The sequence below is a fragment of the Zootermopsis nevadensis genome, unplaced genomic scaffold (genome assembly GCF_977971745.1).
Source record: "Zootermopsis nevadensis isolate Lab colony 2312 unplaced genomic scaffold, Znev_1.0 Znev_ptg000017l, whole genome shotgun sequence".
In the NCBI taxonomy this organism is placed as follows: domain Eukaryota; kingdom Metazoa; phylum Arthropoda; class Insecta; order Blattodea; family Termopsidae; genus Zootermopsis; species Zootermopsis nevadensis.
This window is the reverse complement of record NW_028259149.1, coordinates 4,318,673-4,337,694: the sequence shown is the minus strand read 5'-3', so window position 1 is coordinate 4,337,694 and position 19,022 is coordinate 4,318,673. Positions and strand designations below refer to the sequence as shown.

General features: G+C 41.7%; 1 protein-coding gene across 2 annotated transcripts in view; it reads right to left on the bottom strand.

Moving 5' to 3' along the window:
* The window catches only part of yki (Transcriptional coactivator yki), a 59,747-nt gene that overhangs the window by 39,536 nt on the left and 1,189 nt on the right, over nt 1-19,022 (bottom strand). The window lies entirely within an intron of this gene.

Here is a 19,022-nt window from a genome sequence, read left to right as displayed (position 1 = left end):
TACTCTGGCTTTCACTTGATCCCCGTTGTCATGGTGATTGTTTTGACCCGAGGCAGATGGACGGACCACTTTCTGGTGGCGGTGGTTTGACAGTGTGAATGCGCGGACTATATTTAGTCTCCAGCTAATAATATCACTACTGGCTGCTCCGTAGCAGACACATGTTCTCCCCAAGAACCTCACTTCCACACGCGTTCCCACTTGACGTCGTCTATTCCGAATGGAAAAAAATTAAAGTCTTATAATTATAAAGCACTTCTGCAAAGCAGAATTCTTCTCTAGAAGCACACAGCGGTTGTTCTCATCAAAACATTCCCCTGCTGTTCATTAGCGTTCAATGAAGCCCCTACTCAACCCAATACCTGAACCAGATGGATTCAGTCCACATCCCATTCCACTAGATACATTTTAATATTATCACCCATATACGCCCCGGTCTCTTAAAGTGCCCTCCTTCCCTTCACAACTTCCAACTAAAATTGCGCGTGCATTTCATATATCCCAAATGTACCACTCACCTCACGCTAAAATAATTTTTACAGAGGATATCAATTTATGTAGCTCGTCATCATGTAAATTTCCAGGACTTCTTTTAGGTCCCAACAGTATCACAACACTCCGGTCAATCTGATACGAACTGCTGAAATACAATCATCATAGCCTCTTTTGTAGTCTCGGATCTCAGTAGTTCATCCCAGGATGAACCTGAGATGATGACAGTATCTCGACAGATCGTATCAAGACCAACCTGAGACTACAGATTGTAGCCACGATTTTAACTTCAAGGGCAGCGTTCTCTGTTGCAAGCATTTCGTATGTCCAAGCAATCAATGCAAGACGGAAACAAGGCACAGTAACCCTGATCGGTTTACATCCCAGAATGGACTGGTCCATTAACAACGGATACAATACGAACACAACGAGACAAATCAAAAAGAGGTCAAAGTGGACATCTTCAGGTTCATACAACGTACGTATCGAACCGGAGACCGACTATCCTGACATTTTCATGGCCTTCCTCATTTCTCCAGGCAAATACTGGGGTCGTATCTTACATTAGCATACGACCGTTTCCTTCCTCATTCTTTCCAATTCACTGATCACCAGTTATCCTATCATTCAACGATATGTAATCTTTGAATATTAAAACGTCGTTAAATATACCATAAATCAAATAAACAATATACGTCCTTGAATATCAAGCAGGACATCAGCCAAGTGTCATGGTACTGAATACTGGTTCGTGGGGGCAAAGTACACTCCGCTGTGTTACAGCCGCATTGCACACGATGAAGCATGTCTCCCGCAACTAATCCTGGATAAAATACAATAATTCAAATATATATATATATATATATATATATATATATATATATATATATAGACCTTTATTTACGCGTTTTCGGTTTCCGAATTTTCGTTCCAACGCAACTTTCATCCTTGAGAACACTGTTCATATCCGATCCTCAGATCGAGATACGAACCGGGAACCTCCAGAATATAAATCAACAGCGTCTTCGCTGTTCTACTCTTCTAATCGACGATACTTGGGGCTGGCGAAAGGGACATCTGGGCATCACGAGTCAGCGAGAAACGGCATCCATCCTAACGCAATACATCTGAAATTTCACTTACGACACGGGAAGTGTCGTGGTTCATCTCGTGGAATTACCGCAAGGTGCAAGCGGCCTTTCGCTGTACAGTAACCATCGCCCTTCACCAAGGCCGTACAGGTGGTAACAGTGCGCAACGTCACTTTCACAACCCGCGCGGCTGCTCGACCACTTATCGGGGTTCTCCATACTTTCTTAACACTGAACAAAAGATGCAATATGTAGGAAAAAAATCACCACTTCTGGTATCCCTTCATCCAAGATTTCAATACTTTCTTAGCATAAAACGTACTAAGGCTTACAGATAAACATTTAAATTTCTGCTGGGTCGTTTAACACCAGATTTCGAAACCTCAGAAAAACCAACATTTCCGATCCTTACACTACAGCAAATTACTCATGGCCGGAACTGTTAAACGACATCAAGACTAAAACTTCGGTCTGTATATTTACATCGTTTTGCGCCGTCAGCGTAAAGCGATCTCTGAAATACGTTTCCAGGGAAGCAAAGTTAACCTTTCGAGACACGACGCTAAATCCCCATGAAACCTTGGCTTGTATTCGTGAAGGCCACGCGTGTAGTGAAGGACCGTTGTTGTCGTGGGGGCAATTTACAACAAAAGAAGATCCCCTTTGCGCCAAGGTCGGGCACTGCTCAGGCAGAGAAACCTCGCTACCAGCACACGCACGGAACCCATGCAAATTCACCAACTGCTGCAGAACACCATGCAACGTTTACAAGCACGGAATATACACTTACGTGGTCAATGACGCGGTGTACACATACTTTGCAGGCGTTAACACAAACTGGGTAAAATAAACGCGTGTCACTTTTCCGATACTCGACAGATTTTGGCTACAATTTCTACAGAGTCTAAAATCAAACTCTTGGCCTGTTTCATAAACAAGAATTACAATTTGCACTAAAATTCTATTTTTGGTACAGCACCGGCTCATAAAAAATAAACTCTTTCTGAATAGCGAATGCTTTTAGAAATGGTAAATATTTAAGGAAATACAAGAAAATGTCATCGGACTATAAACAGAGTACAGTGGACTCCGTTTAACTGGGACACATCGGGACTAGAAAACTTTGGCCCAATTAAGAGGCTGCCCCAATTAATGCGAAGTTCCACGTAAAGAGTTAAAAATGTTTGTTCATTAAGATTTGTCCTAAATAAACGGCTACCCCGATTAACCGGAATCTACTGTATTTAAACTTTACATAAATGGGTCCGTAAACGCGATAGATGAACATCAAAACCAATTTACCACTTCAAAAACCCCTCCTTCGAAACAGCTGACCCTTCCAACACCAGAAAACATCTTCACTGTATATCGCGAAGAACTCACAATATCGAAAATGGACGTAGATGCAGGTGTCATTCTGTTCTTTACTGAAGATGGCTGTCTTCTGGGGCAGTGATGCGCCGTGTAGTGTGGTAGAAGTTTACCAACGTTTCAGAGGTCCCTGCTGCCTCCATCCTTGCTGAAACGTTAGTAAACTCCTTCCAGATTACACGGTTTAACCCAGAAGACAAGTGCTGGTTGGTTGGTTGGTTGGTGATCGATTGCTGTTAATGGATATTAGGCCTGATGGGATAATAGTTATGTATTTGTGCGTTATAACCGTTGCCATGGTAATGCCGTCACAACATTTTCTGCCTTATGGTATAATACATTACACATAACAAGTAAATGGAAAAATATTCCAACCAGACACCATAAATGAAATTCGTGAACAATCTTAACATGAAATGGAATCTGACTCCTCACCAGTTCAGAAAATAAGGTATACGACCTTGGAGGAGAATTACAACGTTTCTGGCAATGGGAAAGGTCCCCCTTCGCCCCTCCCCGTACTCAATTCTCCACCTCTCCCCCTACAACCCTACAAACAAGCACATGCCGTCTATTATTAACCCTGGTTATCATAACACGTTGCTTATATAACTCTGTCTCTGTCCTGTAGAGCTATTTTCCACACAGCTATATTCATAGAGGTAAAGGCAAGCAAGTTTGCGTGTGGGTCACTTTCATGGTTCCAGAAAACGAGCCGCTCGTAACGGTCGCTCACGTGCCAAGTAATTTGCCCACATCTGTACAAAACAAACAGATCTGCCAGAAGACGAAATGTTGCTACCCTAAGAACAATCAGAAAATGCTTTTGTTCAAAATTTTACAAAGGGGTTACAAATTCTGTGTTTAGTTGTGATATTTAATCGGTTTCAGCCTAACAGGCTCCAATACTCCAAGGGAGGGTCTAAGTACCCATTGGATATAAGGTCAGGTGGACCCCAAAACCATCTTGGACCCAGTGGTGAAGAGGAAAATACTAAAAGAAATATACTGGGAGCGGTGTGCTACTTCACTGCGTCATGGTAGCTTACTAAATAAAATAAAATAAATTATGAAAGTGGTTGTAGTTCACCGTGTGGTCTAGTACAGTGGTATTCAACCTGGGGTACGCGTACCCCTGGGGGTACGCGCGACATCTTAGGGGGTACGTGAAATTTAAAAAATATATATTATTTTATGATAAACACTGAATAATCGGTAATGTAATTTATTGAATTTATTTTAGATGTAGATTATATACTATGTATAACTTGAATTATACACCAACAACTTTAGGGGTACAAAGTTGAAGAGAAATTATATCTGGGGGTACGCAAACAAAAAAGGTTGAATATCACTGGTCTAGTAGATGTTTATCAACGTTTTAGTAGGCCTTGCTGCCTCCATCATCATGGTAAAGAGGCGTAGCTTCTTCACCGTCCTAACGGAGGCAGCAACGACTTCCTAAAACGTCGGTAAACTTATACCAAAATACACGGCGCTACAACCCAGAAGACCACCATCATCGTACTTAACGCCGTGAGAACACCAAATCCTATAAAATAAAATAATAGCAATAATAAAACTCAAAGTGTTCGATCTCACTCGAAAAACAGATGGTCAACAAATCCCTGACTTTATAGAACCAAAAGTCTCATTTTTAAAATAACGAAATGGTAAACGGAATGTCGTTTCCGAACATAAAGGCCATTTCATGAAGCCGTACGGAGTGGATCGACGGCACTATATGGAGGCGAGATTTCTCGTCCAGACTGGGGCCCCTGTGGAAAGGATTCCAGGTTACTCTAGGGCAGGAGACCGGAAAGGCATGGTCTGGACACGTCTGCGAAGACCCTACCAAGAATCGAATCCCAGTCGCTTGTGTGAGCCGAGGTTTCCAGTGCGATGAAGACAATGATAATGCTTTTCTGGGTTTTGGCGACGTGTAGACTCGTTGGTAGATGCCAAGGTGAAGGAGAAACATACTGCATCTATCTAAGCCCTGAATATGGTGATAATGTTTCTCCTAAACGTTGGCATCTACCGAAGAGTCCAGAACATCGTCTACTGCTACTAACAGTACACAGCAATGCAGACTCCTCGCTTTCCAACAGTACCGGAGCACCGATAACATCATGCACATATTTTGTCCACGGCCAGGTTCAAGTCTTTCCCACTTGAAGCACGAATGTCCTCAGACAAATTTCAGGATTTAAACACTTGAAGAAAAGATGAAGGCACCACAAGCCCTTGATGTTTCATGATGCGTTGAAGGAAACAATAACGTACCAACGAAGGGTAAAACAAAGACTGCCTTTGTTTTACACGTCGAGAATGCGCATTCTTCTCAGTGTCGAATGGCAATGGCTATGAAACCATAATGACGACGAAATATAAAACACTGCTTCATGGTAAGCCTGGGGACTAAAACAAGCAAGGCTTTACCATTTCCGGGCATCGTTTTGTCGGGTTCAGGAGGACATCCAGCCACTCGGAGCGGACCCCCCAATTCGAAACGAAATGAAGACCACCATGACGGCTCCGAAAAGGAACAGGGCATGTGGGTACATGAACCACACTCCTCCTCATGTCTGCTACGATTAACAAGACAAAAAAAAAACTTCAGACGAAAACCGGGGGGGGGGGGGGGGGGGTTGCACAGCACGTAGAACAAGAAACAACGTTCCTTCTTAAGAGACGCCTGTTGGTTATCCAGCGTTGTCAAGTCTCTCTGTCATCTATAAAGAAAGAATCAATCCAAATCATCAGACTCGTAGCCGTGGAAACCCGAAATCCAATAAAAACCTTCTACATCTTATGCAATCAATAAAACCTATCTGAAACAAGATGTTACACACAACCTCGCCTTTATCTTTAAGTAGCTTATATCTCGTCTGGATAATAGGTATAGTGAATACTAGTAAAATGGAATTACGTAAATGGGAATTGTTTAACGTGGAGGCATAAATGAAAAGCAAGATATCTGATAAGCAGCATTTGCGTCCGATCGCTGACAATATGTGCCAGATACAGCATGCCCCAAAAAGATGCAAACACATTTTAACACGGAATATTAACCTTGTTAACGTTCGTCATTTCTGCCTTAGGGCATGGTAATACTTAGCACAGAATGCTTTTAATCGTGAAGATGGAGTCAGCAGGTTAATCGCATAAGTTCAATACCATCTGCAAGACTTCAGTGAAAAACTAAAATCTCAAGCTAAACGGCGCGCCTTGTATTTTAACAAATGCTTCCCGCAAGGCAGCGGGCCATGTAGAGGCTAAAAGCCGGAGGAAATACACAGAGAGAGGCCACCGGGCACAGAATTCACGAGTTAGTGTGACGACAGAGATCTCCCTGTTCCCGTGGTGTATTTTCAGATCGCGAAGGAGCGAACTACGTAGCCTCTGAAAACGCATGAATGGCAAGTTTCGGCTTTAAAAATATCGGGCTAGTGGAGGAGGGCAGAGGCTGCATCATCGGTGATTTATACATCACCACATCCAAGACGACGGCGCCACTAGCCGGTTCCAGGAAGAAGCCAACGAGTGTGATTAATGAATGGCAGAGATGACATCAAGCAAACAGGATGTCGTCGTCGTCATTTCTACTCGCTCCAGAACCGGGTCATTGCAAGGTACCAGAGTACAACGTGCACAGTGTAGGTAGGTAGGTAGGTAAAATCACGGAATGCGGGCGTTGGAGCATGAACTGAACGCGTGAAGAGGCTGTCACACCTGTCAGTATGTTTCACTAATTACAGAACGGATTTCGACTGAATTTCATAACTTCTGACGGTGTTTCACACCAACAGCTACCCGTTCATTTTCACATGTACTATAAATCGAATTGATATGGCTTATACTTAAAACAGATTTCATCAAAACGTTTAGCAAAAAACAAATTTCTATCCGGCGCTAAACATACCACCGCGCCACGTGGACGCGTGGAGGAGAGGATGTATAGGGCCACGCGTTCTTAATTGCGGCACTAGGAGGAGGCAGCCACGTCTTCTTAAACTTCGTGGAAAGAACGCCGGTACCCAATGGGCAGAAACCACTGACCCTGCTGGAAGACGTTCGTCCAGCCCTTAGTCTCGTCACTATGCTAAGAAAACACCACGCCATGGAAACGTACGTGGTACCGAATGGATGTTTGTCAGCTTAACGCCCCGGACGCTCTGCCCCCGAAGAATAAGATCCCGGTCCCCAATAAACAAGAGGCCGGCTGAATCTCACAGACCGGTCTGCACACGATGGCGAGGAGTAACATCCGTGCCCACGCCGGTAATCAAACCCTGGTCGTCCACTCTACACTGAGATACGGCATTACCCTGTTTCAAAATTCTTTTTGAAGATCTGTAAGTGCACTCGGTAATTAACACTCAGGTACTTAAAAAGACGAGGAATTTCTTGACTTACCGTGCTTCTAAACTCGTAGTATACTCCATGGAGAGTCTGTTACGAACAAAAACAGTTTCTAGCTTAACGAGGTGAAACCAGTTTGTAAAAATGGGCGAGTGTTTGAAGAAACCTACTTACATTCCGCAATAATTGATGGCGACAGAACCGACACTGCATATGGAAAATCGCACAGTCGAATTTAAAAGATCTCTTTACATTAACACACATACAGTACACGTTATAGCCATCTGCTTTAGAATTGTGGTCCATACCAGTGGACGGTAAACAGTGTCTCTTTCAAGCAAACTGCAATTCCGTGTTGAAAATTACACCGGGATCGAAAACTATTTGAAAGTTAAACAAAAAAAAAGTATTACTCGTGAAACAGTTACACAGCAATGTTCGTAACACACACACGCACGTGTGTAGAAAAACTGGGGAATCCCCAGATTTGAGGGAAAGTAGGCTAAACGTGGAAAGCAAATTCTATGGCACCAATAAGTAATCTGCGACTTCGCGACAAAAGGTGTCACTGCAACAACGCGTACAGTTCAGGTGCTTTCCTCCTTAGCGATACACAGGAATAACTTGTTTGTACACATGACAACGCCGCAATGCATACATGTGATATGAGGAGCAGTCAGGTGGGCAGGTAACCAAGAGGCTGCTTGTCGCCTGCTTTCTGACCTGCGGAAAGCCAGAACAGGTGCTGAAGAGAATGGCCTGGCATACATTGTCCTTCCCAGTCGCCGTAAACAACCACCTTCTATCCCTGCACATTACTGACTTATCTGTCACCCAATACAGCTCAGAGTGAAGCAGTTTACTTCCCTGAATGGCTTACGTTCGTGGTCAAAAGCAGTCGGGAGATAACACAATCGGTCCCGCATAAAGGTACGAAGCAGGACACAGAAACGTGTCTCCAAGTCAGGAGCCAAGCTATTTCCTCCTCTCCTCTCCAGGTCTCAATAGGTTATCTAACTTACAGTACTTTGTTAGTACTTCGGAAGTTAACAGTCGCTTATCTTGTCGCACACTTCTCCGCTTTTATGGAGCTCAAAAGGTTCACAACTCGACCCTGTTCTGAACGAGTTAAATGCAGTCCACTTCGCCAACATCCCTTCTTATGATTTTCATTTCTCCTACGCCTAGTCTTCCAACTGCCCCCCCCCCCCTACCTTCAGGAATTCCAAGAAAAATGTTGCATGCATTTCTTATTTATCCCTTTTATGCTACGTCTCCATTGATCTCATTCTCCTCGATTTCATCACTTATAATTCGGGAATAGTATAAATATTCCTATTCCAACTACTTCCTCTCTCACTTTCAAATATTCCGCTAAGCAATTTGTTCACAACCCAACCTAACCTAATCCAACCTAACCTAACTTAACCCAACGTAACCAAACCTAGCCTAATTTGCATTTATTTATGGCGGGAGGTCAAGTTTCTAACTCATACAAAACAAAAGGTAAAATTCAAAGATGAAAAAGACAGTGCTACCAATACCAAAACAAGCACAAAAAGTTTGAGATAATTACGATGTTTGAAAAGTTCTCAGAGTACAGCACGAAACAAAAATTAAGCACTGTACCATACGCACCATCTGACGGGTTTTAGACGTAACGGAAGTTCACGAAGCATACCGTGTTACAAGCGCTAAAGCGAAAATTCATTAGTTAAAAGTTCATAAGACGATGAATTGGTGTGTATCACATTTGAACTTCAGTGTTAATTTTACAAAAACCTACAGAGAGCTTAAATTATGCTTTCTTGATAGCTGAAAACGAACAAGTCTTAATTTAACGAGCCACAAGCAGAGAAACCCAGGGTCCATTTCCATTTGGCTCCACGTTGACAAGACGAACTCCAACCAAACGGAGCGTCACTAAACAATCAGTTTCTGCTGCCAAATAAGAAACAGGTCAGAGCGGAAGAGTCTTGTGTAAAAAAAAAAACTGCTATGGATGCTTTGCTTCCAACAGAAATAAATACCCCAACTATATGTATTATACGCAGCAGCAACAACAACAACTCAAGCCGATGGCACATTCTGACGGTTCTGGGACGTCTTCACTTTCGGGCACAGCTCACAGTTGATACCCGCGCAAAGCTACTGAGTAGACATCGAAGTACCTCGTATCTCGGGCAACATAATCACGAAGTTTGGGACAATTCTGTAGCTTTTACTTTTAAACTTTGATCGATATTTCGAACGCATTATGAGGGAGCAAATCGAATAGTACGTCATTGTCTAACTACGCGAGATGGGATGTACTGGTATTATACAGAGTAAAGGGCTCATATTAATGATGACAGCAGGAATAACTCGTCCTACGTAATTTGTCGATCGCGGTTTTCTGAGTTCTGAAGCCGTGTGGTCTTGTAGCTTGTGATTACTTCATCCTGAAGATGAAGCCGATAGTTCATTCGAAACGGTGGTAACCACCTACACGACCACGCGGCGTCACGACCTAGAAGACCACACTCGGAATCTTCGCCACCGTGAGAACATCAAATTGCAGAACCTTTCGCTGCTATCAAGAGCCTTCGTTAATTACTGCACAATCAACAACCAAGTACACGCACTGTACACCATCCGCGCTTACAATTAGAAATTATTAAACTAACAGCGTCCTCAGCAGCAAGATTTTCCATTTAATTCAATTCTTTCGGTTGGGTTATTTAATAAAGCTTAAAACTCAGATTACTGAATGGAAACGGACGCTAATGTAATTATGAAAGGACAGCAAAGGTCTGGAAGTAGTGAGTCGCGACTATTTCAAGGTACTATTATACTGAGGAAGACCACAAGAAAGCACATGCAACAGCCCATAACGCGGCTGAGATCGAACCAGGGACTTCCCCAACAAGCCTAAACCGCTACTCGATCATACCAGGTTCGTGGTAGCATAGCTTGCGTTGAATGAAACGATGGTTCACAGGTTTTTATTACTTCAATTTTGGCCTGTACACGTTCATACAATGCAATAAGGTCAAAACTCCAAACAAGGAAACACGGACTTTTCCGTAATTTTGACACTTGTAAAAATAAAATATAAAACATTTTTCTATAGTCTTACAAAAGTTGAAAGTACCATAAAATTAGGGCTCGCGAGCCTCCAGTTGTCGGCCCTTGCCACAGAATGACGATTAAGTGCTCTGTTTTTGAAAACGGAACATCAGAGTAAAACGCACAACGTAACTCAAAGTCGAAATGCTTCGTTTTCACGGCGTCCGTAAATGGCCGTCACGTCATCTGGATTGAAGCGCCGTGTAGTCTGATGATGGAGGCAGCAAGGGCCTCTGAAACGTTGGTAAACTTCTACCACAAGTGCTTCAACCCAGAAGACAGCCAGCCGTCTTTGAAATAATTCAGCTGGCAACAAACATTTATTATCTAGGAACCACGATTTGGTTAATACACTACGACCTCAGTTTGCCGAGCATCAAAGTGCTGTTATTCCTTGGCAAGAAGCGGACAGTCAGTATCTAGGTGACAGTCAACAGATGGAAGGGGGAGAGAGGTTATTTCAGGAAGTCGACGGAGCAGAGCAATTTAACCAGACCGACCATGGCAGAAACCAGACAAGTGTGACCAGTGATGACGACTTCCGGTATCCAAGGCCACATGCAAGGTAAACTTTCATCCCACTACCCGACCCCAAAGTATTATTATTATTATTATTATTATATCTCATCTATTCACCACTTTATGGGGTATGTACTTCCATGTACCGAGACAGACCTTGCCCCTAAGGTACATAGGGCAGCAGCTATTTCCGGGATCCATATTGTTTTCAGCAAGTGCCACATGTATTATAAAATATTTTACAATACATGAGACACCAAACTACTTCCTTCATTTCTTCTCTTGTCCAAGCCACTCTTGTTTTTCTTGATTGATGTTCTTGTGAGTCTTGAGGTACAATTTGGCTGCACGCGACAGAGACAAGCGACCGAGGCAGGCGACAGAGACGGGAGACGGACACATCGCAGCTTGTCGCCACACACTTTTGAGGTGACGACCGAGACATGCGGCAAAGTGTTTGTTTTCTTTGTTTTGTTGAGACATACGTGCACATATTCTGTGAAAAATGAGTACAAAAATGCTTCTAAAAAGGTTACTCGAAGAATAAGAAGATGATGATGTGTTGCTGTGTTATTTGTTGCGAAAGAAACAAAGAAAACCTATGAGTTCAATATTCAAAACCAGACGTGAAGAAGGATCTTTCTGTCGGTGGTCAGTGGTCGGTTTTCTGCTACTAATTCTACCAATTGCTCATCTTGGTCACCAGTAAATTTAATTTCTGCCATTATTTTACTCAACAACGCACGTGCTGCCTGAGCCCGTCGCGAGACACTACTGGTCCGAGAGCGGTCTCCTGTGCTTTGTCTCTGTCGCCTGTCTTTGTCTCGCGCTCGTAATTGTACTTCATACGATTGTACAGAGAGCAGACAGGAAGCGACCAGTCTCGGTCTCGCAATTCTGTCGCCTGCCTCGGTCGCTTGTCTCTGTCGCGTGCAGCCAAATTGTACCTTTGGGCTTGTTGGCTGTGCGTGTCCTTGGTTGGCCTGCGTTGAGTTGCCTCGTTGCCGTAACCAACCTCAGCCCTTGGAGTACCTAGGCGACCTATACTCCAGATCTTTGTCTTTCCATTCTTCGGTAGTAGCTGCACGGGATTATTTATCGAGGTTTACTCCTCTAGATCCGCCGTGTTCTGTTATATAACAGGGTCACCTCTAGTCGGATGTATTATTATTATTATTATTATTACCCCATCTCTTCACCACTTTATAGGGTATGTACTTCCATGTACCCGAGACAGACCTTGTCCCTAAGGTATATAGGGCAGCAGCTATTTCCGGGATACATTTTGTTTTTAATATGTATTACATGTATTATATTATTTTATTTTACGACTGCGTCTTTCGAATGATGTATGAAGTTCCCAAAATGGCAGTTTTCTGAAGTTCCCTGACGTCGTGTTCGCCCGGAATGTTGGCCAAATATTTCCTGAGCGACCTGGAGACAGTTCCTGTTGCCCCTATAACTACTGGAATTATTTTTGCTTGAACCTTCCACATTCTCTGTATTTCTATGAGAAGGTCCTTGTACTTCAATATCTTCTCTGCTTCCTTCTTAATAACATTCCTGTCAGTCCTTTTTGCTATGTCAATGAAGAGGCAGGTTCCGTTTTTGTTTCTGATTATTATGTCAGGTTTATTATTTGTGATGGTTCTATCTGTTCTGATTTGCTGGTTCCACAAAATAGTTATTTGGCTATCTTGACTTCTCTCCACTGTCTTCGGGATGTGTTCATACCATTGCTTCTCTTCTAGCTTTACCCCAGCGTTCCTGCATATGTTAAAATGTAACTGAGTACAGACACGATCATGTCGTTGTATATACTGCTCTTTACCAAAACAAGCTTTATCTCATAAAGACAAGTTTATATCAGTCTACTAAGAAAATATTTGATCAATGTATCTTCGTTCCTTTCGCGACAGAAGCAAACGTGTCCCACTTCCTCGTCTTCAAATTCGTTTGCAGGAAAGAAACCTCCCTGGTTAAGAAGTAGGTAAGCCGAGACAAGATACGCGGATTACGTAACGCTTTCCAATTTGTTCACATTCTGTAATGAAGGTCCTTGGCCTCTGTGGAAAAAAATATCAGCTCGTAAAGTACGAGTGGCGATTTTATCACAAAGAAAAGCAGGCAGAAATGGGCCAAGGGGAATAAATCTATTAAGGATCAAGAAATACTCACAGATTTAAACAGAAACCGTGTGTGGGGGCGGATGAATTATTGTGACTGCATTCGTCATTAAAAATACAAATAAATGTCCCAAAAAGATGTATTTACACATTAAATTAACAAAATAAATACATTTTAATAAACTAAACCAATACGTAAGTCAGCACTAGTACTTAGTGAATTAGCTAATTCAGTGTAGGTGGTAAGTGCAGACCACACTACAATCCCTTCCTGAACACAACGCAAATAAATCGATAATAAGATTAATATTCTATATTATATCTTTTTGGAATACCCTGTATATACATATACGCACTAGAATTCCTAAGACTAAATTTCAGGGTTTTGAAAATTGATTAACTCAAATTAATTTTCTAAATACGCATTCAGAAATTAATTACACTGCAGAAAAAAATTATGGTTCCCTCGTCAAAAAGTAATCTTTTCTGACTAAACAGCCCATTGAGTTATGCAAACTCGCATAGCATTCGCAGGCCTCTACACAAGTTCTGTTTAGGAGTAAAGGCGCAATTTATTTATTTATTTATTTATTTAGTGTTCTGTCTGACGACAGGTCCATATGAACAGGATCCTTCCATCCTTTTCTCGGACTGGGACCTGTTCATATACGTTCTTGGCGGATGATCCAGAAGTGGTTTGCCATTGCCTTCTTCTGTGTGTGAATGGAGTAATTGTTGGGATGCCACGGAGAAACTGGGGAAGCCCCCGGAGGAAAACTCCGTGTTGCCTAGACCACGGCCTTGTACAACACACGTTATAAATTCGGGCACCGCCGGGAATCGAACCCGAGACCCCAGGATTACAAGGCCAGCGTTCTAACCGCTAAACCACCGTGCTAGCAAAAGGCGCAATATGATAAAGGAAATTGTTAATGTAACTTACGCGTCTACGACTAATCTACGTGGCGCAAACAATCAGTTCTTACCGAACACGTTTTTTCCCCACAAGATATGATAAGCATCAATCACAATTCAGCTAAGTATCGGAAAGGAAGCCAAGTAACTCGTTTTACAAGTGGGCACTCCTTGCTGGTGTTATCTTGATGCGCAATTAAACACCAAGCCATCGTCTTACAGTTGTTTGCGACATTTAAAATAGTTTTTTGAGCATGAGGCATATGAGAAATGCGTACGAAATTTTGATGCTATTTTCCCCAGCCTCCAGCAACGAACATCCCCAATCAGCGTTCTTCTCTCAGAGCGAAAAAATAAAACATCGAGGATCACACTCATACAAAACACAAAACAATTATAATTCTGCATTTAGTTTTAAACTTCAAGAGTTGGTAACTCAGATGCTCCTGTTACGAAAGAGCATACAAAGAAGCTCTTTCTTTTACGATTAAATGTCATCGTGTCGCCAATCTTATCAGAGATAAGAATTCTGAATGGAGACTGTTTATCTAGGCACGTGACAATCCCCTTGTCTCCCCTCCTCAAACAAAGCTACGAGAGGCCACATCTTCCAAGAAACAAGGCTAATAAATTAATGAAAACAAGAAAAAACTTTCGAAATAAAGAAAATTAAGTACACCTGCGTCAAAGACAAATTTTCCTCCTACGTACAAGGCTTAACTTGGACTTAACGGCATGTACACAAGTTTATATTCTCCACGTACAAGCAGATAACACCTAGAAGGCTGTGAGGTTTGGCCTGTAAACAAAAAGGAAACCAAAGTACCGTAAAAGCCCACGCCTAGTTACCAGAGTGAAGGGCAAATTCTTGACAAAGCAGACAAATCATTTGAAAATGTGGCGAAATTCATATATTTCGGAACGACTAATGAGTTAAAACTGCATTCACTAACAAATTGAGGGCATATTAAATTCGGAACATTTTTGTCTTCCCGTCTGCTACCAAAAATCGTGAAATGAAAAAAAATGTCACTCTTCTTTTGGACTTGACCTCTCACGCCAAGGGAACCTCACAACCGGCAACGAGGTGCTGAGATCAATACTATCTGTACCAAAAACATCGACAGGAAGCTGGAGAAAATGGTATATTATGAAACTCCACAATGTGCAGCACCATTCACCAAATATTACTATGGTAATTAAGTCAAGGGCGAATGAGGTAAGCGGGACATGTAGAAAGAATGAGACGCACGAGACACGACTACAACATCCCAGCCCAAAAACCTAAAGCAAAGTAACCACTCGAAGACCAATGGAAAGTTGGAGATTTCAACTTCTGGGTTGTGACGCCGTGTGGACTTGCAGGTAGATACCAACATTTCGGAGAAGCATACAGTCTCTTTTTTCAGGGTTTAAGACAGAGGCTATGTTTCACCGAAACGTCGATGTCTACCTTCAAGTTCACACGCCATTACAAGTCAGAATACCAACATCGACATCTTCGCCGTGAGAACCTCTCAAATCTCTAATAGTGAGTTAGTTGGCGACACTGTTTCATCATGAGATTATCATTATGACACATATTTAACAATAACTGTAATACTAGAGAACATAACGGACAGAAATAAACCGGACCAGTTCCGGAAAATTCGACCTCACGAAGTCATCGTCACACCGGTCATACGACGATCTCCATAAAAAGCTTTGATCCATGCAGTCATTCAAGGGAACGGCAGTCTGACCCGTCTGCACCTGACTACAAGCTGGCAGATGACCTTGACGACTGACCTGGGGATGTGGATGCCACCTTGCCACCTCGGTAACCTGTGCAGTGCACAATCTTCCACCACAGGAACTAGGGGAGTTATACGAAAAATCAGACTGCCGTTTCGTTATCCGTTACGAGGTGAGTGGTAGGTCGGCAGCCTACGTCCTATTCAACCAGGAACAGCCATGAACAATATCGTACCATCAGAGCGTTCTCCTCGAAAACTCTGAAACGCGCACAAGACAACAAAGAGGCAGACAATCTGAGCTTACGCCGCTGTGAACACCTCTGATTCAGTTACTATTGTGCACGTTCATGTTACGGGGTACAAAAAAAACTGTACCCTGTCGATTTTAAATCGTACACGAACCAACGAGTCTCAACATTTCATTTCGAACGATAGCCTTTCTGAGAAGTAAAACAGACAGGGCGCACCTTTTCTGCGAAGATAGATCAAGCCATAGGCCTGGACTGCTTTCAAATCTCACGAGGCGATAGAGGACATCCTAGACGAAAACAATGGACAATGTACAGCCCTTTCGTTAGCCATGGCCTTACACTTCACTTGAAACTGCATCTTTACTCCGCAGGTCCCAAGATAATTTTCGGCGGGGATAAATTAAAACTATCACAGTTTAATTAGAGCTGGTGACTGGAGTTGATTTTCCCAACATAATATAAATAACTCCAGTAGTTTATTGCCTATTAGATTACGAGAATGACTCACTCTCGGGTTATGTAATAATGCAGTTCCAGAGGTCAGAAAGGGTCGGGTAGGATGACGATCAGCTTCCAAGTGTACGAACTTCACGGTATTCCCCTTAATTATCTCCAAAGAAAAAAAAACATATGCAAAGCTGCGAGGAGATAATGACATGCGTGATAAGACACACCACGTATGGTAACGTCGGTGGCAATTCAATGACGACTACGTCGTATAGAGTCGCAAAGTACAGTCCTTGCCGGTTTAAAAACGTCACGTGACAGACTAGTGACGTGACGTCACTTGTAAGTTTGTGTTTCAAGCACGTTCAAGTAGGAAACATCAGACCTTATTTACGTAATTCAGATTCTTTCATATGAATGTCAAAGGTCGTAAACAACGGGATGATGTACTCCAGCCTGGAGTGTCACGTTTCCCGCAATTTACCATTCTGCATACCTAGTTGGCCTGTATGCTCTTATCTGCTGTTCACCGAAACATTCATATTGCGAAGACAACTACAGACACAACACTGCTGCCAAATTATTTTTTCCCCACTGTATTTCTTTTCTTTATTTAAAATAAACAGTTCAATATGCATACGTGTTTAGTGCGAAAAAGTCTCTTCGAGAAACTCTAAAAGTCCAATTTGGGCTTCAGCTAAAAGACCGATAAGAAGTAAAACTTGACTCGAATGACAACGCTTCTATTTGGCGTCTTACGTTTTATTGTCTGGAAACATTAAAACTTGCAGGGGGTTAATGTCAACTTCACACGTTCACAATAAACGAATCGTCAATCAACACATCAAAGAAAAACTTTGCCATGCTCCCATGTTATCATTTTCTACTCCCTAAAACGCTCCACAATGTTTCACGCGTTCCACAAAAATATAAATATGTCAAGATCCTGCAATAGTTGCATTCCTCTTTCCCGGTTTATGCAATGGAGTTCTAATAAATGGTCACATTCCAAATGACACGTCACTTGTAGCACAAAACGATTTCTCCCATTACCGGGTCGACCATTATGTCCCGGACTTAGAGAAGAGTACACAAACAAACAAACAAACAAACAAACAAGATTCTGCTAGCACCTGTGCAAATGCACCGCCTCTACCAAGCCTACTCAGTCTCTACAAAAAATTACACTCTCAACTCAACTGGTTTTGCCTATTTTCAATTCATAATGAACTACAGAATCATTTTGGAAGTAATTAGTCCAACAGTAAAAGTACATTTACTTCGCAAAATAGAACTGTTAGAATCATGGCTGACGCAACGTCTAGAAATTCACGTATTCAGAAGTCTGAGTATGATACTGGATATTCTACCTCTTCCATGCAAACACATATTATTGTGAAGAAACTTACATTAATTAATACTAGGAATAGCGATGGTTAAACAATCGCCATACGCCGATTCTGGATTCCGACAAAAACATAGTTCACTTTCCTCACTATGCTGTACTGCATAAATCAACTGTTGAGGCCGATAATGTTTGAAACAAAAAAAATCAGAATTTCTTCAAGCAATTCACAAATAAACACAACTCTTATTTGCCTAATAAAAATATAAAGACTTTCAACCTGAATCTTCTCACAAGACATTTCTGCTTCTTTACAAAACCTTATTTTTAACACCAAATGAAACGTAAACATGATTAATATATCAAAGGTTAAGTTATTTACTACCAAGATGAGTAATGGATTAAAGAATAATTAACACTTGGGACTTTCGTGATGAATAAATGCAATAAAATCTCAAGCAACAATCCGCACCAAAATGGAATCGTAGTTTCAGAGACAATGGGCGTCTCTGAAACGTTGGACTACGTTTCCATTTTTACAAACGCAGTATTGCAATTAAACTGCCCCCATAGTATTTCACAGATGTAGCAATAAATCTTTATTGCATGAAATCACTCCGTTGTCAACAATATGATGAACATGTTTACGAGAAGTGGGGTCCTGCTTTCTGGCAAACTTTCCTGAAATACCAAAGCAATGGCAGGCACGTAAGGAGGGCCTCTTGTAGGGAATTATTATTTAAGAGGTTAAATATTCTTCCGCTAGCCAGTAAATTCTTTCTATAGCTATTATCACTTGTAGTTGATAACACTGAAAAATTTCGAACTCATCCACGATAAAAGTACGAAATACAGATGTAACCCTCTTGTACCAAATACTAACCTCACTAAATATCAAACAGTTCCTATCTCACTCTTAAATCACAGAATTTACCTTAGACAAAAAATTTCAGATATATATAAAAACTTGTAACAATGGCAATAATTTCTTGTGCTTATAATTTTTGCTGTAAATACTGTGGTAAACTGTAAATAACTGTCACAAATTAGTATTATTACTGTGTAAGAAACAAGTATTGTTTTTATGCTATATTCATGAAGCAAAAAAAAATTTCCTTCAATTATACACTCTTCTTTCTGTAATTGTTTCAGTGTACGAAAATAGCAGCAATGAAAACAATAGCAAACTTTATAAATCTTAATAGGTGCATATTTTCATCTTTCATTTGGTAACTGACAGCCAAAAGTCTAATAAA